This window comes from Prunus avium, chromosome 1, assembly GCF_965620075.1.
Source record: "Prunus avium chromosome 1, drPruAviu1.hap1.1, whole genome shotgun sequence".
NCBI classification, from domain to species: Eukaryota; Viridiplantae; Streptophyta; class Magnoliopsida; order Rosales; family Rosaceae; genus Prunus; species Prunus avium.
The window spans coordinates 31,141,905-31,167,869 of record NC_142284.1 but is presented as its reverse complement, the minus strand read 5'-3'; positions in this window follow the sequence as shown (position 1 = coordinate 31,167,869).

The window sequence follows — 25,965 nt, the reverse complement described above, 5'->3', positions numbered from 1 at the left end:
CGGGCAACATCATAATATGGTGGGAGGAGTCATTTGGTTCGTTTTGAGTGAAATCCAATCGCTAGAACTATGGAAGACACCAACCACTCCAATTAGGAACGAACTGCCGTTGAACGTGAATTGTCCAATTTGGAACACCTATTGATTTCGGATCGATCCCAAAACTTGGGCAACATCATAATATGGTGGGAGTAGTCATTTGGTGAGTTTTGAGTGAAATCCAAACGCTAGAAGTATGGAATACACCAACCACTCCAATTAGGAACGAACTGCCGTTGAACGTGAATTGTCCAATTTGGAACACCTATTGATTTCGGATCGAGCCCAAAACTTGGGCAACATCATAATATGGTGGGAGGATTCATTTCGTGAGTTTTGAGTGAAATCCAATCGCAAGAAGTATGGAATACACCAACCACCCCAATTAGGAACAACATGCCGTTGAAATTGAATTGACCCATTTCTCACACCTATTGATTTCGGATCGATCCCAAAACTTGTGCAACATCATAATATGGTGGGAGGAGTCATTTGGTTCGTTTTGAGTGAAATCCAATCGCTAGAAGTATGGAATACACCAACCACTCCAATTAGGAACGAACTGCCGTTGAACTTGAATTGTCCAATTTGGAACACCTATTGATTTCGGATCGAGCCCAAAACTTGGGCAACATCATAATATGGTGGGAGGAGTCATTTGGTGAGTTTTGAGTGAAATCGAAACGCTAGAAGTATGGAAAACACCAACCACTGCAATTAGGAACGAACTGCCGTTGAACTTGAATTGTTCAATTTGGAACACCTATTGATTTAGGATCGAGCCCAAAACATGGGCAACATCATAATATGGTGGGAGGAGTCATTTGGTGAGTTTTGAGTGAAATCCAATCGCTAGAAGTATGGAATACACCAACCACTCCAATTAGGAACGAACTGCCGTTGAACTTGAATTGTCCAATTTGGAACACCTATTGATTTCGGATCGAGCCCAAAACTTGGGCAACATCATAATATGGTGGGAGGAGTCATTTGGTGAGGTTTGAGTGAAATCGAAACGCTAGAAGTATGGAATAAACCAACCACTGCAATTAGGAACGAACTGCCGTTGAACTTGAATTGTCCAATTTGGAACACCTATTGATTTCGGATCGAGCCCAAAACATGGGCAACATCATAATATGGTGGGAGGAGTCATTTGGTGAGTTTTAAGTGAAATCCAATGGCTAGAAGTATGGAATACACCAACCACTCCAATTAGGAACGAACTGTCGTTGAAGTTGAATTGTCCAATTTCTCACACCTATTGATTTCCAATCGAGCCCAAAACTTGGGCAACATCATAATATGGTGGGAGGAGTCATTTGGTGAGTTTTAGGTGAAATCCAATCGATAGAAGTATGGAATACACCAAGCACTCCAATTTGGAACGAACTGCCGTTCAACTTGAATTGTCCAATTTCTCACACCTATTGATTTCGGATCGAGCCCAAAACTTGGGCAACAACATAATACGGTGGGAGGAGTCATTTGGTGAGTTTTGAATGAAATACAATCGCTAGAAGTAAGGAATACACCAACCACTCCAATTAGGAACGAACTGCCGTTGAACTTGAATTGTCCAATTTGGAACACCTATTGATTTCGGATCGAGCCCAAAACTTGGGCAGCAACATAATATGGTGGGAGGAGTCATTTGGTGAGTTTTGAGTGAAATCCAATCGCTAGAAGTCTGGAATACACTAACCACTCCAATTAGGAACGAACTGCCGTTGAACTTCAATTGTCCAATTTCTCACACATATTGATTTCGGATCGAGCCCCAAACTTGGGCAACATCATAATATGGTGGGAGGAGTCATTTGGTTAGTTTTGAGTGAAATCCAATCGCTAGAAGTATGGAATACACCAACCACTCCAATTAGGAACGAACTGCCGTTGAACTTGAATTGTCCAATTTCTCACACCTATTGATTTCGGATCGAGCCGAAAACTTGGGCAACATGATAATATGGTGGGAGGACTCATTTGGTTAGTTTTGAGTGAAATCCAATCACTAGAAGTATGGAATAGACCAACCACTCCAATTAGGAACGAACTGCCGTTGAAATTGAATTGTCCAATTTCTCACACCTATTGATTTCGGATCGAGCCCAAAACTTGGGCAACATAATAATATGGTGGGAGGAGTCATTTGGTGAGTTTTGAGTGAAATCCAATCGCTAGAAGTATGGAATACACCAACCACTCCAATTAGGAACGAACAGCCGTTGAACTTGAATTGTCCAATTTGGAACACCTATTGATTTCGGTTCGAGCCCAAAACTTGGGCAACATGATAATATGGTGGGAGGAGTCATTTGGTGAGTTTTGAGTGAAATCCAATCGCCACCAACCACTGCAATTAGGAACGAACAGCCGTTGAACTTGAATTGTCCAATTTGGAACACCTATTGATTTCGGATCGAGCCCAAATCTTGGGCAACAACATAATATGGTGGGAGGAATCATTTCGTGAGTTTTGAGTGAAATCCAATCGCTAGAACTATGGAATACACCAACCACTCCAATTACGAACGAACTGCCGTTGAACTTGAATTGTCCAATTTCTCACACCTATTGATTTCGGATCGAGCCCAAAACTTGGGCAACACCATAATATGGTGGGAGGAGTCATTCGGTGAGTTTTGAGTGAAATCCAATCGCTAGAACTATGGAATACACCAACCACTCCAATTACGAACGAACTGCCGTTGAACTTGAATTGTCCAATTTGGAACACCTATTGATTTCGGATCGAGCCCAAATCTTGGGCAACATCATAATATGGTGGGAGGAATCATTTCGTAAGTTTTGAGTGAAATCCAAACGCTAGAAGTATGGAATACACCAACCACTCCAATTGGGAACGAACTGCCGTTGAACTTGAATTGTCCAATTTCTCACACCTATTGATTTCGGATCGAGCCCAAAACTTGGGCAACGTCATAATATGGTGGGAGGAGTCATTTGGTGAGTTTTGAGTGAAATCCAATCGCTAGAAGTATGGAATTCACCAGCCACTCCAATTAGGAACAAACTGCCGTTGAACTTGAATTGTCCAATTTTGAACACCTATTGATTTCGGATCGAGCCCAAAACTTGGGCAACATCATAATATGGTGGGAGGAGTCATTTGGTTAGTTTTGAGTGAAATCTAATCGCTAGAAGTATGGAATACACCAACCACTCCAATTAGGAACGAACTGCCGTTGAACTTGAATTGTCCAATTTCTCACACCTATTGATTTCGGATCGAGCCCAAAACTTGGGCAACGTCATAATATTGTGGGAGGAGTCATTTGGTGAGTTTTGAGTGAAATCCAATCGCTATAAGTATGGAATCAACTAACCACTCCAATTAGGAACGAACTGCCGTTGAACTTGAATTGTCCAATTTCTCACACCTCTTGATTTCAGATCGAGCCCAAAACTTGGGCAACATCATAATATGGTGGGAGGAGTCATTTGGTGAGTTTTGAGTGAAATCCAATCGCTAGAAGTATGGAATACACCAACCACTCCAATTAGGAACGAACTGCCGTTGAACTTGAATTGCCCAATTTCTCACACCTATTGATTTCGGATCGAGCCCAAAACTTGGGCTACATATTAATATGGTAGGAGGAGTCATTTGGTGAGTTTTGAGTGAAATCCATTCGCTAGAAGTATGGAATACACCAACCACTCCAATTAGGAACGAACTGCCGTTTGGTAGTATAGCATATGTAAGTGCGAGGTCGATCCCACGAGGATTGGTGATTGAATGATCCAATTCATTTTTCCTACACAAAACAGAAATGAAAAAGAAAGGAAATAAATAAAACAAGGAAGAAAGAAATAACTAACTCAAGCAGATAAGTTCCCAAGTTCAATTAGATTAATGGATTGATTCTAGCTAAAGTATGATTAAGCCATGGTGTGTGGTCATAACCTTGTGTTCCTAATTCGCTAATTTGATCATTTGTTGTCTAACCTAAAATTAAGCATTAGGAACCCATTAAGCATAGAAGAACATTTTAAACAACCAAGTATGTATCTAATCCCTGTTGTTGAATGTCCATACATACTCTTCCTATTCATAGTTCAATTCGAATTAAAGCATGGTGTCTACTCTTAATTCAAACCAAGATAGCTAACATGCAAGCCTAAATGGTGATCAATCATTCAAACTAGCATATTAACTTATAAGCATAATGAATAAGAACAAAAACCATAATTGAAACTTGGAAACTAATCAAACTTGAAACTAAAGAAAAGAATTTACATAACAATGAAAATTAAGTAGAACTTGGAAAAACTTAAGGAGAATTTCAGCACAAAGATCTCATTATAACAATTGAAAACTAGAAAGAGAAACTAAGAGAATTTGAGGGAGAGAAGGGAAGGGAGCTCTAGAGAAGTGTTTGAGAGCTTCCCCCCCTTGGGGTGTGTTTACAAGCTTAGAGAACTTCTCTATTTATAGGCCTAGGGGAAGTGAAAATCTGAATTTGATATGGCTAATGCATACAACACTTGTATTAGAAAATATGAATTGGTTGATACACTTGACCAATAAATCCCACCAGCAGCCCTAGCTCATTTTCATGTCACCATGACCAAGCTTCCAACCAGCTACAATAGCTCATGCCTAGCTCACCATGACCAAGCTTCCAACCAGAAACAATAGCTCATCCTGAGGTCAGCATGACCAGCAACTTCAAGGGCTTACAAATTGGGCTTCACTTAAGCAAATTAAGACTTTAAGCACTCAAACGTGAAGTTCAAAATGTCTTCTTTCCAGCCATATATCATTTGGGCCAATCCAAGGTCGGAGGAGGAAGTTAAGGCCAAAACAAATTGCTAACTCATTTTGCACGCTGATAAAATCCATCCTGAGCATGGCTCTGTGTTTGCTAGGTAATAGACTCCATATTTATCCAATGGGGCTGAATGTTGGATATATTATAGTATACACCCATTGGAACAACTTTCATGAAGAATGCTGCCTCATCCGAGCTGTGTAGGTTGCTGAAACAAAGCTTGCAATATGACCTACGGAACTGGACTGGCAGGGGCTGTAGCCAAAATGAGTTTGTCTTTTAAGCTCTTCATCCATTCATCCAAATTAGGCCTTAACATGCTTGAATTGCATGAATTATGCTCTCTTGCTCTATTTGCCTACAAAACACACCAAGGGAGGCAAATAACTTAGAAATCTAAGAAACTAAGCAAAAGAAGTAAGTAAATAGGGCATGTATATGTATGAAATTATGAGCTTAACAACCAACCACTCCAATTAGGAACGAACTGCCGTTGAACTTGAATTGTCCAATTTCTCACACCTATTGATTTCAGATCGAGCCCAAAACTTGGGCAACATCATAATACGGTGGGAGGAGTCATTTGGTTAGTTTTGAGTGAAATCCAATCACAAGAAATATGGAATACACCAACCACTCCAATTAGGAACGAACTGCCGTTGAACTTGAATTGCCCAATTTGGAACACCTATTGATTTCGGATCGAGCACAAAACTTGGGCAACATCATAATATGGTGGGAGGAGTCATTTGGTGAGTTTTGAGTGAAATCCAATCGCTAGAAGTATGGAATACACCAACCACTCCAATTAGGAACGAACTGCCATTGAACTTATATTGTCCAATTTCTCACACATATTGATTTCGGCTCGAGCCCAAAAGTTGGGCAACATGATAATATAGTGGGAGGAGTCATTTGCTGAGTTTTGAGTGAAATCCTATCGCTAGAAGTATGGAATACACCAACCACTCCAATTAGGAACGAACTGCCGTCGAACTTGAATTGTCCAATTTCTCACACCTATTGATTTCGGATCGAGCCCAAATCTTGGGCAACATCATAATATGGTGGGAGGAATCATTTGGTGAGTTTTGAGTGAAATCCAATCGCTAGAAGTATGGAATACACCAACCACTCCAATTAGGAACGAACAGCCGTTGAACTTGAATTCTCCAATTTGGAACACCTATTGATTTCGGTTCGAGCCCAAAACTTGGGCAACATGATAATATGGTGGGAGGAGTCATTTGGTGAGTTTTGGGTGAAATCCAATCGCTAGAAGTATGGAATACACCAAGCACTCCAATTAGGAACGAACTGCCGCTGAACTTGAATTGTCCAATTTCTCACACCTATTGATTTCGGATCGAGCCCAAAACTTGGGCAACATCATAATATGGTGGGAGGAGTCATTTGGTGAGTTTTGAGTGAAATCCAACTGCTAGAAGTATGGAATACACCAACCAATCCAATTAGGAACGAACTGCCATTGAACTTGAATTGTCCAATTTCTCACACCTATTGACTTCGGATCGGGCCCAAAACTTGGGCAACATGATAATATGGTGGGAGGAGTCATTTGGGGAGTTTTGAGTGAAATCCAATCGCTAGAAGTATGGAATAAACTAACCACTCCAATTAGGAACGAACTGCCGTTGAACTTGAATTGTCCAATTTCTCACACCTATTGATTTCAGATCGAGCCCAAAACTTGGGCAACATCATAATATGGTGGGAGGAGTCATTTCTTTAGTTTTGAGTGAAATCCAATCACTAGAAGTATGGAATACACCAACCACTCCAATTAGGAACGAACTTCCGTTGAACTTGAATTGCCCAATTTGGAACACCTATTGATTTCGGATCGAGCCCAAAACTTGGGCAACATCATAATATGGTGGGAGGAGACATTTCGTGAGTTTTGAGTGAAATCCAATCGCTACAAGTATGGAATACACCAACCACTCCAATTATGAACGAACTGCCATTAAACTTGAATTGTCCAATTTCTCACACCTACTGATTTCGGATCGAGCCCAAAAGTTAGGCAACGTGATAATATGGTGGGAGGAGTCGTTCGGTGAGTTTTGAGTGAAATCCAATCGCTAGAAGTATGGAATACACCAACCACTCCAATTAGGAACGAATTGCCGTTGCACTTGAATTGTCCAATTTCTCACACCTATTCATTTCGGATCGAGCCACAAACTTGGGCAACATCATAATATGGTGGGAGGATTCCGTTACTGAGTTTTGAGTGAAATCCAGTCGCTAGAAGTATGGAATACACCAACCACTCCAATTAGGAACGAACTGCCGTTGAACTTGAATTGTCCAATTTCTCACACCTATTGATTTCGGATCGGGCCCCAAACTTGGGCAACATCATAATGTGGTGGGAGGAGTGATTGGGTAAGTTTTGAGTGAAATCCAATCGCTAGAAGTATGGAATACACCAACCACACCAATTAGGAACGAACTGCCGTTGAACTTGAATTGTCCAATTTCTCACACCTATTGATTTCGGATCGATTCCCAAACTTGGGCAACATCATAATATGGTGTCAGGAGTCATTTGGTGAGTTTTGAGTGAAATCCAATCGCTTGAAGTATGGAATACACCAACCACACCAATTAGGAATGAAATGCCGTTGAACTTGAATTGTCCAATTTCTTTCACCTATTGGTTTCGGATCGAGCCCAAAACTTGGGCAACACCATAATATGGTGGGAGGAGTCATTTGGTGAGTTTTGAGAGAAATCCAATCGCTAGAGGTATGGAATACACCAACCACACCAATTAGGAACGAACTACCGTTGAACTTGAATTGTCCAATTTCTCACACCTATTGATTTCGGATCGAGCCCCAAACTTGGGCAACATCATAATATGGTGGGATGAGTCATTTGGTGAGTTTTGAGAGAAATCCAACCGCTAGAGGTATGGAATACATCAACCACTCCAATTAGGAATGAACTGCCGTTGAACTTGAATTGTCCAATTTCTCACACCTATTGATTTCGGATTGATCGAGCCCAAAACTTGGGCAACATCATAATATGGTGGGAGGAGTCATTTGGTAAGTTTTGAGTGAAATCCAGTCGCTAGAAGTATGGAATACACCAACCACTCCAATTAGGAACGAATTGCCGTTGCACTTGAATTGTCCAATTTCTCACACCTATTGATTTCGGATCGAGCCACAAACTTGGGCAACATTATAATATGGTGGGAGGATTCCGTTACTGAGTTTTGAGTGAAATCCAGTCGCTAGAAGTATGGAATACACCAACCACTCCAATTAAGAACGAACTGCCGTTGAACTTGAATTGTCCAATTTCTCACACCTATTGATTTCGGATTGAGCCCCAAACTTGGGCAACATCATAATATGGTGGGAGGAGTCATTGGGTAAGTTTTGAGTGAACACAATCGCTAGAAGTATGGAATACACCAACCACACCAATTAGGAACGAACTGCCGTTGAACTTGAATTGTCCAATTTCACACACCTATTGATTTTGGATGGATTCCCAAACTTGGGCAACATCATAATTTGGTGTCAGGAGTCATTTGGTGAGTTTTGAGTGAAATCCAATCGCTTGAAGTATGGAATACACCAACCACACCAATTAGGAATGAAATGCCGTTGAACTTGAATTGTCCAATTTCTTTCACCTATTGGTTTCGGATCGAGCCCAAAACTTGGGCAACACCATAATATGGTGGGAGGAGTCATTTGGTGAGTTTTGAGAGAAATCCAATCGCTAGAGCTATGGAATACACCAACCACCCCAATTAGGAACGAACAGCCGTTGAACTCGAATTGTCCAATTTCTCACACCTATTGATTTCGGATTGATCGAGCCCAAAACTTGGGCAACATCATAATATGGTGGGAGGAGTCATTTGGTAAGTTTTGAGTGAAATCCAGTCACTAGAAGTATGGAATACACCAACCACTCCAATTAGGAATGAACTGCCGTTGAACTTGAATTGTCCAATTTGGAACACCTATTGATTTCGGATCGAGCCCAAAACTTGGGCAACATCATAATATGGTGGAACGAGTCATTTGGTGAGTTTTGAGTGAAATCCAATCGCTAGAAGTATGGAATACACCAACCACTCCAATTAGGAACGAACTGCCGTTGAACTTGAATTGTCCAATTTCTCACACCTATTGATTTCGGATCAAGCCCCAAACTTGGGCAACATCATAATATGGGGGTAGGAGTAATTTGGTGAGGTTTGAGTGAAATCCAATCGCTAGAAGTATGGAATACACCAACCACTCCAATTAGGAACGAACTGCCGTTGAACTTGAATTGTCCAATTTCTCACACCTATTGATTTCGGATCGAGCCCAAAACTTGGGCAACATCATAATATGGTGGGAGGAGTCATTTGGTGAGTTTTGAGTGAAATCCAATCGCTAGAAGTATGGAATACAACAACCACTCCAATTAGGAACGAACAGCCGTTGAACTTGAATTGTCCAATTTCTCACACCTATTGATTTCGGATTGAGCCCCAAACTTGGGCAACATCATAATATGGTGGGAGGAGTCATTGGGTAAGTTTTGAGTGAACACAATCGCTAGAAGTATGGAATACACCAACCACACCAATTAGGAACGAACTGCCGTTGAACTTGAATTGTCCAATTTCACACACCTATTGATTTTGGATCGATTCCCAAACTTGGGCAACATCATAATTTGGTGTCAGGAGTCATTTGGTGAGTTTTGAGTGAAATCCAATCGCTTGAAGTATGGAATACACCAACCACACCAATTAGGAATGAAATGCCGTTGAACTTGAATTGTCCAATTTCTTTCACCTATTGGTTTCGGATCGAGCCCAAAACTTGGGCAACACCATAATATGGTGGGAGGAGTCATTTGGTGAGTTTTGAGAGAAATCCAATCGCTAGAGGTATGGAATACACCAACCACTCCAATTAGGAACGAACTGCCGTTGAACTTGAATTGTACAATTTCTCACACCTATTGATTTCGGATTGATCGAGCCCAAAACTTGGGCAACATCATAATATGGTGGGAGGAGTCATTTGGTAAGTTTTGAGTGAAATCCAGTCGCTAGAAGTATGGAATACACCAACCACTCCAATTAGGAATGAACTGCCGTTGAACTTGAATTGTCCAATTTCTAACACCTATTGATTTCGGATCGAGCCCAAAACTTGGGCAACATCATAATATGGTGGGAGGAGTCATTTGGTGAGTTTTGAGTGAAATCCAATCGCTAGAAGTATGGAATACAACAACCACTCCAATTAGGAACGAACAGCCGTTGAACTTGAATTGTCCAATTTCTCACACCTATTGATTTCGGATTGATCGAGCCCAAAACTTGGGCAACATCATAATATGGTGGGAGGAGTCATTTGGTGAGTTTTGAGTGAAATCCAGTCGCTAGAAGTATGGAATACACCAACCACTCCAATTAGGAACGAATTGCCGTTGCACTTGAATTGTCCAATTTCTCACACCTATTGATTTCGGATCGAGCCACAAACTTGGGCAACATCATAATATGGTGGGAGGATTCCGTTACTGAGTTTTGAGTGAAATCCAGTCGCTAGAAGTATGGAATACACCAACCACTCCAATTAGGAACGAACTGCCGTTGAACTTGAATTGTCCAATTTCTCACACCTATTGATTTCGGATTGAGCCCCAAACTTGGGCAACATCATAATATGGTGGGAGGAGTCATTGGGTAAGTTTTGAGTGAACACAATCGCTAGAAGTATGGAATACACCAACCACACCAATTAGGAACGAACTGCCGTTGAACTTGAATTGTCCAATTTCACACACCTATTGATTTTGGATGGATTCCCAAACTTGGGCAACATCATAATTTGGTGTCAGGAGTCATTTGGTGAGTTTTGAGTGAAATCCAATCGCTTGAAGTATGGAATACACCAACCACACCAATTAGGAATGAAATGCCGTTGAACTTGAATTGTCCAATTTCTTTCACCTATTGGTTTCGGATCGAGCCCAAAACTTGGGCAACATCATAATATGGGGGGAGGAGTCATTTGGTGAGTTTGGAGTCAAATCCAATCGCTAGAAGTATGGAATACACCAACCACTCCAATTAGGGAAGAACTGCCGTTGAACTTGAATTGTCCAATTTCTCACACCTATCGATTTCTGATCGAGCCCAAAACTTGGGCAACATCATAATATGGTGGGAGGAGTCATTTGATGAGTTTTGAGTGAAATCCAATCGCTAGAAGTATGGAATACACAAACCACTCCAATTAGGAACGAAATGCCGTTGAAATTGAATTGACCAATTTCTCACACCTACTGATTTCGGATCGAGCCCAAAACTTGGGCAACAACATAATATGGTGGGAGTAGTCATTTGGTGAGTTTTGAGTGAAATCCAATCGCTTGAAGTATGGAATACACCAACCACTCCAATTTGGAAAGAACTGTCGTTGAAATTAAATTGACCAATTTCTCACACTTATTGATTTCAGATCGAGCCCAAAACTTGGGCAACATCATAATATGGTGGATGGAGTAATTTGGTGAGTTTCGAATGAAATCCAATCGCTAGAAGTATGGAAAACACCTACCACTCCAATTAGGAACGAACTGCCGTTGAACTTGAATTGTCCAATTTGGAACACCTATTGATTTCGGATCGAGCCCAACACTTGGGCAAAATCACAACATGGTGGGAGGAGTCATTTGGTGAGTTTTGAGTGAAATCCAATCGCTAGAAGTATGGAATATACCAACCACTCCAATTAGGAACGAACTGCCGTTGAACTTGAATTGTCCAATTTCTAACACCTATTGATTTCGGATCGAGCCCAAAACTTGGGCAACATCATAATATGGTGGGAGGAGTCCTTTGGTTAGTTTTGAGTGAAATCCAATCGCTAGAAGTATGGAATCCACCAACCACTCCAATTAGGAATGAACTGCCGTTGAACTTGAATTGTCCAATTTCTCACACCTATTGATTTCGGATCGAGCCCAAAACTTGGGCAACATCATAATATGGTGGGAGGAGTCATTTGGTGAGTTTTGAGTGAAATCCAATCGCTTGATGTATCTAATACACCAACCACTCCAATTAGGAAAGAACTGTCGTTGAAATTGAACTGACCAATTTCTCACACCTATTGATTTCGGATCGAGCCCCAAACTTGGGCAACATATAAATATGGTGGGAGGAGGCCTTTGGTGAGTTTTGAGTGAAATCCAATCGGTAGAAGTATGGAATACACCAACCACTCCAGCTAGGAACGAGCTGCCGTTGAACTTGAATTGTCCAATTTGGAAAACATATTGATTTCGGATCGAGCCCAAAACTTGGGCAACATCATAATATGGTGGGAGGAGTCATTTGGTTAGTTTTGAGTGAAATCCAATCGCTAGAAGTATGGAATGTACACCAACCACTCCAATTTGGAACGAACTGCCGTTGAAGTTGAATTGTCCAATTTCTCACACCTATTGATTTCGGATCGAGCCCCAAACTTGGGCAACATCATAATATGGTGGGAGGAGTCATTTGGTGAGTTTTGAGTGAAATCCAATTTCTAGAAGTTTGGAATACACCAACCACTCCAATTTGGAATGAACTGCCGTTGAACTTGAATTGTCCAATTTGGAACACGTATTGATTTCGGATCGAGCCGAAAACTTGGGCAACATCATAATATGGTGGGAGGAGTCATTTGGTGAGTTTTGAGTGAAATCCAATCGCTAGAAGTATGGAATACACCGACCACTCAAATTAGGAACGAACTTTCGTTGAAATTGAATTGACCAATTTCTCACACCTATTGATTTCGGATCGAGCCCCAAACTTGGTCAACATCATAATATGGTGGGAGGAATCATTTGGTGAGTTTTGAGTGAAATCCAATTGCTAGAAGTATGGAATACACCAACCACTCCAATTGGGAACGAACTGCCGTTGAAATTGAATTGTCCAATTTGGAACACCTATTGATTTTGGATCGAGCCCAAAACTTGGGCAACATCATAACATGGTGGGAGGAGTCATTTGGTGAGTTTTGAGTGAAATCCAATCGCTAGAAGTATGGAATACACCAACCACTCCAATTGGGAACGAACTGCCGTTGAACTTGAATTGTCCAATTTCGAACACCTATTGATTTCGGATCGAGCCCAAAACTTGGGCAAGATCATATTATGGTGGGAGGAGTCATTTGGTGAGTTTTGAGTGAAATCCAATCGCTAGAAGTATGGAATACACCAACCACTCCAGTTAGGAACGAACTGCCATTATACTTGAATTTTCCAATTTGGAACACCTATTGATTTCGGATCGAGCCCAAAACTTGGGCAACATCATAATATGGTGGGAGTCATTTGGTGAGTTTTGAGTGAAATCCAATCGCTAGAAGTGTGGAATACACCAACCACTCCAATTAGGAACGAACTGCCGTTGAAATTGAATTGTCCAATTTCTCACACCTATTGATTTCGGATCGAGCCCAAAACTTGGGCAACATCATAATATGGTGGGAGGAGTCATTTATTGAGTTTTGAGTGAAATCCAATCGCTAGAAGTATGGAATACACCAACCACTCCAATTTGGAACGAACTGCCGTTATACTTGAGTTTTCCAATTTGGAACACCTATTTATTTCGGATCGAGCCCAAAACTTGGGCAACATCATAATACGGTGGGAGGAGTCATTTGGTGAGTTTTGAGTGAAATCCAATCGCTAGAGGTATGGAATACACCAACTACTCCAATTGGGAACGAACTGCCGTTGAACTTGAATTCTCAATTTGGAACACCGATTGATTTCGGATCGATCCCAAAACTTTGGCAACATCGTAATGTGGTGGGAGGAGTCATTTGGTGAGTTTTGAGTGAAATCCAATCGCTAGAAGTATGGAATACACCAACCACACCAATTAGGAACGAACTGCCGTTGAAATTGAATTGTCCAATTTCTCACACGTATTGATTTCTGATCGAGCCCAAAACTTGGGCAACATCATAATATGGTGGGAGGAGTCATTTGGTGAGTTTTGAGTGAAATCCAATCGCTAGAGGTATGGAATCCACCAACCACTCCAATTAGGAATGAACTGCCGTTGAACTTGAATTGTCCAATTTCTCACACCTATTGATTTCGGATCGAGCCCAAAACTTGGGCAACATCATAATATGTGGGGAGGAGTCATTTGGTTAGTTTTGGGTGAAATCCAATCGCTAGAAATATGGAATACACTAACCACTCCAATTAGGAACGAACTGCCGTTCAACTTGAATTGTCCAATTTGGAGCACCTATTGATTTCGGATCGAGCCCAAAACTTGGGCAACATCATAATATGGTGGGAGGGGTCGTTTGGTGAGTTTTGAGTGAAATCCAATCGCTAGAAGTATGGAATACACCAACCACTCCAGTTAGGAACGAACTGCCGTTGAACTTGAATTGTCCAATTTCTCACACCTATTGATTTCGGATCGAGCCCAAAACTTGGGCAACATCATAATATGGTGGGAGGAGTCATTTGGTGAGTTTTGAGTGAAATCCAATCGCTAGAAGTATGGAACACACCAACCACTCCAATTAGGAACGAAATGCTGTTGAAATTGAATTGACCAATTTCTCACACCTATTGATTTCGGATCGATCCCAAAACTTGGGCAACATCATAATATGGTGGAAGGAGTCATTTGGTGAGTTTTGAGTGAAATCCAAATGCTAGAAGTATGTAATACACCAACCACTCCAATTAGGAACGAACTGCCGTTGAACTTGAATTGTCCAATTTCTCACACCTATTGATTTCGGATCGAGCCCAAAACTTGGGCAACATCATAATATGGTGGGAGGAGTGATTTGGTGAGTTTTGAGTGAAATCCAATCGCTAGAAGTATAGAATACACCAACCACTCCAATTAGGAACGAACTGCCGTTGAACTTGAATTGTCCAATTTGGAACACCTATTGATTTCGGATCGAGCCCAAAACTTGGGCAACATCATAATATGGTGGGAGGAGTCATTTGGTGCGTTTTGAGTGAAATCCAATCGCTAGAAGTATGCAATACACCAACCATTCCAATTAGGAACGAACTGCCGTTGAACTTGAATTGTCCCATTTCTCACACCTATTGATTTCGGATCAAGCCCAAAACTTAGGCAACATCATAATATGGTGGGAGGTGTCATTTGGTGAGTTTTGAGTGAAATCCAATCGCTAGAAGTATGGAATACACCAACCACTCCAATTGGGAACGACATGCCGTTGAAATTGAATTGACCAATTTCCCACACCTATTGATTTCGGATCGATCCCAAAACTTGGGCAACATCAAAATATGGTGGGAGGAGTCATTTGGTGAGTTTTGAGTGAAATCCAAACGCTAGAAGTATGGAATACACCAACCACTCCAATTAGGAACGAACTGCCGTTGAACTTGAATTGTCCAATTTCTCACACCTATTGATTTCGGATCGAGCCCAAAACTTGGGCAACATCATAATATGGTGAGAGGAGTCATTTGGTGCGTTTTGAGTGAAATCCAATCGCTAGAAGTATGGAATACACCAACCACTCCGATTAGGAACGAACTGCCGTTGAACTTGAATTGTCCAATTTCTCACACCTATTGATTTCGGATCGAGCCCAAAACTTGGGCAACATCATAATATGGTGGGAGGAGTCATTTGGTGAGTTTTGAGTGAAATCCAATCGCTAGAAGTATGGAATACACCAACCACTCCAATTAGGAACGACATGCCGTTGAAATTGAATTGACCAATTTCCCACACCTATTGATTTCGCATCGATCCCAAAACTTGGGCAACATCAAAATATGGTGGGAGGAGTCATTTGGTGAGTTTTGAGTGAAATCCAAACGCTAGAAGTATGGAATACACCAACCACTCCAATTAGGAACGAACTTCCGTTGAACTTGAATTGTCCAATTTCGAAAACCTATTGATTTCGGATCGAGCCCAAAACTTGGGCAACATCATAATATGGTGGGAGGAGTCATTTGGTGAGTTTTGAGTGAAATCCAATCGCCAGAAGGATGGAATACACCAACCACTCCAACTAGGAACGAGCTGTCGTTGAACTTGAATTGTCCAATTTGGAACACCTATTGACTTCGGATCGAGCCCAAAACTTGGGCAACATCATAATATGGTGGGAGGAGTCATTTGGTTCGTTTTGAGTGAAATCCAATCGCTAGAAGTATGGAATACACCAACCCCTCCAATTAGGAACGAACTGCCGTTGAACTTGAATTGTCCAATTTGGAACACCTATTGATTTCGGATCGAGCCCAAAACTTGGGCAACATCATAATATGGTGGGAGGAGTCATTTGGTGAGTTTTGAGTGAAATCCAATCGTTAGAAGTATGGAATACACCAACCACTCCAATTAGGAACGAACTGCCGTTGAACTTGAATTGTCCAATTTCTCACACCTATTGATTTCGGATCGAGCCCAAAACTTGGGCAACATCATAATATGGTGGGAGGAGTCATTTGATGCGTTTTGAGTGAAATCCAATCGCTAGAAGTATGGAATACACCTACCACTCCAATTAGGAACGAATTGCCGTTGAACTTGAATTGTCCAATTTGGAACACCTATTGATTTCGGATCGAGCCCAAAACTTGGGCAACATCATAATATGGTGGGAGGAGTCATTTGGTGAGTTTTTAGTGAAATCCAATCTCTAGAAGTATGGAATACACCGACCACCCCAATTCGGAACGAACTGCCGTTGAACTTGAATTGTCCAATTTCTCACACCTATTGATTTCGGATCGAGCCCAAAACTTGGGCAACATCATAATATGGTGGGAGGAGTCATTTGGTGCGTTTTGAGTGAAATCCAATTGCTCGAAGTATGGAATACACCAACCACTCCAATTAGGAACGAACTGCCGTTGAACTTGAATTGTCCAATTTGGAACACCTATGGATTTCGGATCGATCCCAAAACTTGGGCAACATCAAAATATGGTGGGAGGAGTCATTTGGTGAGTTTTGAGTGAAATCCAAACGCTAGAAGTATGGAATACACCAACCACTCCAATTAGGAACGAACTGCCGTTGAACTTGAATTGTCCAATTTGGAAAACCTATTGACTTCGGATCGAGCCCAAAACTTGGGCAACATCATAATATGGTGGGAGGAGTCATTTGGTGAGTTTTGAGTGAAATCCAATCGCTAGAAGTATGGAATACGCCAACCACTCCAATTAGGAACGACATGCCGTTGAAATTGAATTGACCAATTTCTCACACCTATTGATTTCGGATCGATCCAAAACTTGGGCAACATCATAATATGGTGGGAGGAGTCATTTGGTGAGTTTTGAGTGAAATCCAATCTCTAGTAGTATGGAATACACCAACCACTCCAATTAGGAACGAAATGCCGTTGAAATTGAATTGACAAATTTCTCACACCTATTGATTTCGGATCGATCCCAAAACTTGGGCAACATCATAATATGGTGGGAGGAGTCATTTGGTGCGTTTTGAGTGAAATCCAATCGCTAGAAGTTTGGAATACACCAACCACTCCAATTAGGAACGAACTGCCGTTGAACTTGAATTGTCCAATTTGGAACACCTATTGACTTCGGATCGAACCCAAAACTTGGGCAACATAATAATATGGTGGGAGGAGTCATTTGGTGCGTTTTGAGTGAAATCCAATCGCTAGAAGTATGGAATACACCTACCACTCCAATTAGGAACGAACTGCCGTTGAACTTGAATTGTCCAATTTCTCACACCTATTGATTTCGGATCGAGCCCAAAACTTGGGCAACATCATAATATGGTGGGAGGAGTCATTTGGTGAGTTTTGAGTGAAATCCAATCGCTAGAAGTATGGAATACAACAACCACTCCAATTAGGAACGAACTGCCGTTGAACTTGAATTGTCCAATTTCTCACACCTATTGATTTCGGATCGAGCCCAAAACTCGGGCAACATCATAATATGGTGGGAGGAGTCATTTAGTGCGTTTTGAATGAAATCCAATCGCTAGAAGTATGGAATACACCAACCACTCCAATTAGGAACGACATGCCGTTGAAATTCAATTGACCAATTTCTCACACCTATTGATTTCGGATCGATCCCAAAACTTGGGAAACATCATAATATGGTGGGAGGAGTCATTTGGTGAGTTTGAGTGAAATCCAATCGCTATAACTATAGAATACACCAACCACTCCAACTAGGAACGAACTGCCGTTGAACTTGAATTGTCCAATTTTTCACACCTATTGATTTCGGATCGAGCCCAAAACTTGGGCAACATCATAATATGGTGGGAGGAGTCATTTGGTGAGTTTTGAGTGAAATACAAACGCTAGAATGTGGAATACACCAACCACTACAATTAGGAACGAACTGCCGTTGAACTTGAATTGTCCAATTTGGAACACCTATTGATTTCGGATTGAGCCCAAAACTTGGCCAACATCATAATGTGGTGGGTGGAGTCATTTGGTGAGTTTTGAGTGAAATCCAATCGCTAGAAGTATGGAATACACCAACCACTCCAATTAGGAACGAACTGCCGTTGAACTTGAATTGACCAATTTCTCAGACCTATTGATTTCGGATCGAGCCCAAAACTTGGGCAACATCATAATATGGTGGGAGGAGTCATTTGGTGCGTTTTGAGTGAAATCCAATTGCTAGAAGTATGGAATACACCAACCACTCCAATTAGGAACGAACTGCCGTTGAAGTTGAATTGTCCAATTTCTCACACCTACTGATTTGGGATCGAGCCCAAAACATGGGCAACATCATAATATGGTGGGAGGATTCATTTGGTGAGTTTTGAGTGAAATCCAATCGCTAGAAGTATGGAATACACCAACCACTCCAATTAGGAACGACATGCCGTTGAAATTGAATTGACCAATTTTTCACACCTATTGATTTCGGATCGATCCAAAACTTGGGCAACATCATAATATGGTGGGAGGAGTCATTTGGTGAGTTTTGAGTGAAATTCAATCGCTAGTAGTTTGGAATACACCAACCACTCCAATTAGGAACGAAATGCCGTTGAAATTGAATTGACCAATTTCTCACACCTATTGATTTCGGATCGATCCCAAAACTTGGGCAACATCATAATATGGTGGGAGGAGTCATTTGGTGAGTTTTGAGTGAAATCCAATTGCTATAAGTATGGAATACACCAACCACTCCAATTAGGAACGAACTGTCGTTGAACTTGAATTGTCCAATTTTTCACACCTATTGATTTCGGATCGAGCCCAAAACTTGGGCAACATCATAATATGGTGGGAGGAGTCATTTTATGAGTTTTGAGTGAAATCCAACCGCTAGAAGTATGGAATACACCAACCACTACAATTAGGAACGAACTGCCGTTGAACTTGAATTGTCCAATTTGGAACACCTATTGATTTCGGATCGAGCCCAAAACTTGGGCAACATCATAATATGGTGGGAGGAGTCATTTGGTGAGTTTTGAGTGAAATCCAATCGTTAGAAGTATGGAATACACCAACCACTCCAATTAGGAACGAACTGCCGTTGAACTTGAATTGTCCAATTTCTCACACCTATTGATTTCGGATCGATCCAAAACTTGGGCAACATCATAATATGGTGGGAGGAGTCATTTGGTGAGTTTTGAGTGAAATTCAATCGCTAGTAGTTTGGAATACACCAACCACTCCAATTAGGAACGAAATGCCGTTGAAATTGAATTGACCAATTTCTCACACCTATTGATTTTGGATCGATCCCAAAACTTGGGCAACATCATAATATGGTGGGAGGAGTCATTTGGTGAGTTTTGAGTGAAATCCAATCGCTAGAAGTATGGAATACACCAACCACTCCAATTAGGAACGACATGCCGTTGAAATTGAATTGACCAATTTCCCACACCTATTGATTTCGCATCGATCCCAAAACTTGGGCAACATCAAAATATGGTGGGAGGAGTCATTTGGTGAGTTTTGAGTGAAATCCAAACGCTAGAAGTATGGAATACATCAACCACTCCAATTAGGAACGAACTTCCGTTGAACTTGAATTGTCCAATTTCGAAAACCTATTGATTTCGGATCGAGCCCAAAACTTGGGCAACATCATAATATGGTGGGAGGAGTCATTTGGTGAGTTTTGAGTGAAATCCAATCGCTAGAAGGATGGAATACACCAACCACTCCAACTAGGAACGAGCTGTCGTTGAACTTGAATTGTCCAATTTCTCACACCTACTGATTTTGGATCGAGCCCAAAACTTGGAAAACATCATAATATGGTGGGAGGATTCATTTGGCGAGTTTTGAGTGAAATCCAATCGCTAGAAGTATGGAATACACCAACCACTCCAATTAGGAACGACATGCCGTTGAAATTGACTTGACCACTTTCTCACACCTATTGATTTCGGATCGAGCCCAAAACTTGGGCAACATCATAATATGGTGGGAGGAGTCATTTGGTGAGTTTTGAGTGAAATCCAATCGCTATAAGTATGGAATACACCAACCACTCCAATTAGGAACGAACTGTCGTTGAACTTGAATTGTCCAATTTTTCACACCTATTGATTTCGGATCGAGCCCAAAACTTGGGCAACATCATAATATGGTGGGAGGAGTCATTTTATGAGTTTTGAGTGAAATCCAATCGCTAGAAGTATGGAATACACCAACCACTACAATTAGGAACGAACTGCCGTTGAACATGAATTGTCCAATTTGGAACACCTATTGATTTCGGATCGAGCCCAAAACTTGGGCAACATCATAATATGGTGGGAGGAGTCATTTGGTGCGTTTTGAGTGAAATCCAATTGCTAGAAGTATGGAATACACCAACCACTCCAATTAGGAACGAACTGCCGTTGAAGTTGAATTGTCCAATTTCTCACACCTACTGATTTGGGATCGAGCCCAAAACTTGGGCAACATCATAATATGGTGGGAGGAGTCATTTGGTGAGTTTTGAGTGAAATCCAATCGCTAGAAGGATGGAATACACCAACCACTCCAACTAGGAACGAGCTGTCGTTGAACTTGAATTGTCCAATTTCTCACACCTACTGATTTTGGATCGAGCCCAAAACTTGGGCAACATCATAATATGGTGGGAGGATTCATTTGGCGAGTTTTGAGTGAAATCCAATCGCTAGAAGTATGGAATACACCAACCACTCCAATTAGGAACGACATGCCGTTGAAATTGACTTGACCACTTTCTCACACCTATTAATTTCGGATCGAGCCCAAAACTTGGGCAACATCATAATATGGTGGGAGGAGTCATTTGGTGAGTTTTGAGTGAAATTCAATCGCTAGTAGTTTGGAATACACCAACCACTCCAATTAGGAACGAAATGCCGTTGAAATTGAATTGACCAATTTCTCACACCTATTGATTTCGGATCGATCCCAAAACTTGGGCAACATCATAATATGGTGGGAGGAGTCATTTGGTGAGTTTTGAGTGAAATCCAAACGCTAGAAGTACGGAATACACCAACCACTCCAATTAGGAACGACATGGCGTTGAAATTCAATTGACCAATTTCTCAAACCTATTGATTTCGGATCGATCCCAAAACTTGGGAAACATCATAATATGGTGGGAGGAGTCATTTGGTGAGTTTTGAGTGAAATCCAAACGCTAGAAGTACGGAATACACCAACCACTCCAATTAGGAACGAACTGTCGTTGAACTTGAATTGTCCAATTTGGAACACCTATTGATTTCGGATCGAGCCCAAAACTTGGGCAACATCATAATATGGTGGGAGGAGTCATTTGGTTCGTTTTGAGTGAAATCCAATCGCTAGAAGTATGGAATACACCAACCCCTACAATTAGGAACGAACTGCCGTTGAACTTGAATTGTCCAATTTGGAACACCTATTGATTTCGGATCGAGCCCAAAACTTGGGCAACATCGTAATATGATGGGAGGAGTCATTTGGTGAGTTTTGAGTGAAATCCAATCGTTAGAAGTATGGAATACACCAACCACTCCAATTATGAACGAACTGCCGTTGAACTTGAATTGTCCAATTTGGAACACCTATTGATTTCGGATCGAGCCCAAAACTTGGGCAACATCATAATATGGTGGGAGGAGTCATTTGGTGCGTTTTGAGTGAAATCCAATTGCTAGAAGTATGGAATACACCAACCACTCCAATTAGGAACGAACTGCCGTTGAAGTTGAATTGTCCAATTTCTCACACCTACTGATTTGGGATCGAGCCCAAAACTTGGGCAACATCATAATATGGTGGGAGGATTCATTTGGTGAGTTTTGAGTGAAATTCAATCGCTAGTAGTTTGGAATACACCAACCACTCCAATTAGGAACGAAATGCCGTTGAAATTGAATTGACCAATTTCTCACACCTATTGATTTCGGATCGATCCCAAAACTTGGGCAACATCATAATATGGTGGGAGGAGTCATTTGGTGAGTTTTGAGTGAAATCCAATCGCTAGAAGTATGGAATACACCAACCACTCCAATTAGGAACGACATGGCGTTGAAATTCAATTGACCAATTTCTCACACCTATTGATTTCGGATCGATCCCAAAACTTGGGAAACATCATAATATGGTGGGAGGAGTCATTTGGTGAGTTTTGAGTGAAATCCAAACGCTAGAAGTACGGAATACACCAACCACTCCAATTAGGAACGAACTGTCGTTGAACTTGAATTGTCCAATTTGGAACACCTATTGATTTCGGATCGAGCCCAAAACTTGGGCAACATCATAATATGGTGGGAAGAGTCATTTGGTTCGTTTTGAGTGAAATCCAATCGCTAGAAGTATGGAATACACCAACCCCTACAATTAGGAACGAACTGTCGTTGAACTTGAATTGTCCAATTTGGAACACCTATTGATTTCGGATCGAGCCCAAAACTTGGGCAACATCATAATATGGTGGGAGGAGTCATTTGGTGAGTTTTGAGTGAAATCCAATCGTTAGAAGTATGGAATACACCAACCAGTCCAATTATGAACGAACTGCCGTTGAACTTGAATTGTCCAATTTGGAACACCTATTGATTTCGGATCGAGCCCAAAACTTGGGCAACATCATAATATGGTGGGAGGAGTCATTTGGTGCGTTTTGAGTGAAATCCAATTGCTAGAAGTATGGAATACACCAACCACTCCAATTAGGAACGAACTGCCGTTGAAGTTGAATTGTCCAATTTCTCACACCTACTGATTTGGGATCGAGCCCAAAACTTGGGCAACATCATAATATGGTGGGAGGATTCATTTGGTGAGTTTTGAGTGAAATCCAATCGCTAGAAGTATGGAATACACCAACCACTACAATTAGGAACGAACTGCCGTTGAACCTGAATTGTCCAATTTGTAACACCTATTGTTTTCGGATCGAGCCCAAAACTTGGTCAACATCATAATTTGGTGGGAGGAGTCATTTGGTGAGTTTTGAGTGAAATCCAATCGCTAGAAGTATGGAATACACCAACCACTCCAATTGGGAACGAACTGCCGTTGAACTTGAATTGTCCAATTTGGAACACCTATTGATTTCGGATCGAGCCCAAAACTTGGGCAACATCATAATATGGTGGGAGGAGTCTTTTGGTTCGTTTTGAGTGAAATCCAATCGCTAGAAGTATGGAATACACCAACCACTCCAATTAGGAACGAACTGCTGTTGAACTTGAATTGTCCAATTTGGAACACGTATTGATTTCGGATCGAGCCCAAAACTTGGGCAACATCGTAATATGGTGGGAGGAGTCATTTGGTGAGTTTTGAGTGAAATCCAATCGCTAGAAGTATGGAATACACCAACCACTCCAATTAGGAACGAACTGCCGATGAACTTGAATTGTCCAATTTCTCACACCTATTGATTTCGGATCGAGCCCAAAACTTGGGCAACATCATAATATGGTGGGAGGAGTCATTTGGTGCGTTTTGAGTGAAATCCAATTGCTAGAAGTATGGAATACACCAACCACTCCAATTAGGAACGAACTGCCGTTGAACTTGAATTGTCCAATTTCTCACACCTACTGATTTTGGATCGAGCACAAAACTTGGGCAACATCATAATATGGTGGGAGGATTCATTTGGCGAGTTTTGAGTGAAATCCAATCGCTAGAAGTATGGAATACACCAACCACTCCAATTAGGAACGACATGCCGTTGAAATTGACTTGACCAATTTCTCACACCTATTGATTTCGGATCGAGCCCAAAACTTGGGCAACATCATAATATGGTGGGAGGAGTCATTTGGTGAGTTTTGAGTGAAATCCAATCGCTAGTAGTATGGAATACACCAACCACTCAAATTAGGAACGAAATGCCGTTGAAAATGAATTGACCAATTTCTCACACCTATTGATTTCGGATCGATCCCAAAACATGGGCAACATCGTAATATGGTGGGAGGAGTCATTTGGTGAGTTTTGAGTGAAATCCAATCGATAGAAGTTTGGAATACACCAACCACTCCAATTAGGAACGAACTGCCGTTGAACTTGAATTGTCCAATTTCTCACACCTATTGATTTCGGATCGATCCAAAACTTGGGCAACATCATAATATGGTGGGAGGAGTCATTTGGTGAGTTTTGAGTGAAATCCAATCGCTAGTAGTTTGGAATAAACCAACCACTTCAATTAGGAACGAAATGCCGTTGAAATTGAATTGACCAATTTCTCACACCTATTGATTTCGGATCGATCCCAAAACTTGGGCAACATCATAATATGGTGGGAGGATTCATTTGGTGAGTTTTGAGTGAAATCCAATCGCTAGAAGTATGGAATACACCAACCACTCCAATTAGGAACGAACTGCCGTTGAAATTGAATTGAAAAATTTCTCACACCTATTGATTTCGGATCGATCCCAAAACTTGGGCAACATCATAATATGGTGGGAGGAGTCATTTTGTGAGTTTTGAGTGAAATCCAATCGCTAGAAGTATGGAATACAACAACCACTCCAATTAGGAACGACATGCCGTTGAAATTGAATTCACCAATTTCCCACACCTATTGATTTCGGATCGATCCCAAAACTTTGGCAACATCAAAATATGGTGGGAGGAGTCATTTGGTTAGTTTTGAGTGAAATCCAATCTCTAGTAGTATGGAATACACCAACCACTCCAATTAGGAACGAACTGCCGTTGAAATTGAATTGAAAAATTTCTCAAACCTATTGATTTCGGATCGATCCCAAAACTTAGGCAACATCATAATATGGTGGGAGGAGTCATTTGGTGCGTTTTGAGCGAAATCCAACCGCTAGAAGTATGGTATACACCTACCACTCCAATTAGGAACGAACTGCCGTCGAAGTTGAATTGTCCAATTTGGAACACCTACTGGTTTCGGATCGAGCCCAAAACCTGGGCAACATCATAATATGGTGGGAGGATTCATTTGGTGAGTTTTGAGTGAAATCCAATCTCTAGAAGTATGGAATACACCAACCACTCCAATTAGGAACGACATGCCGTTGAAATTGAATTGACCAATTTTTCACACCTATTGATTTCGGATCGATCCAAAACTTGGGCAACATCATAATATGGTGGGAGGAGTCATTTGGTGAGTTTTGAGTGAAATCCAAACGCTGGAAGCATGGAATACACCAACCACTCCAATTAGGAACGAACTGCCGTTGAACTTGAATTGTCCAATTTGGAACACCTATTGATTTCGGATCGAGCACAAAACTTGGGCAACATCATAATATGGTGGGAGGAGTCATTTGGTTCGTTTTGAGTGAAATCCAATCGCTAGAAGTATGGAATACACCAACCAGTCCAATTAGGAACGAACTGCCGTTGAAATTGAATTGAAAAATTTCTCACACCTATTGATTTCGGATCGATCCCAAAACTTGGGCAACATCATAAAATGGTGGGAGGAGTCATTTTGTGAGTTTTGAGTGAAATCCAATCGCTAGAAGTATGGAATACACCAACCACTCCAATTAGGAACGACATGCCGTTGAAATTGAATTGACCAATTTCCTACACCTATTGATTTCGGATCG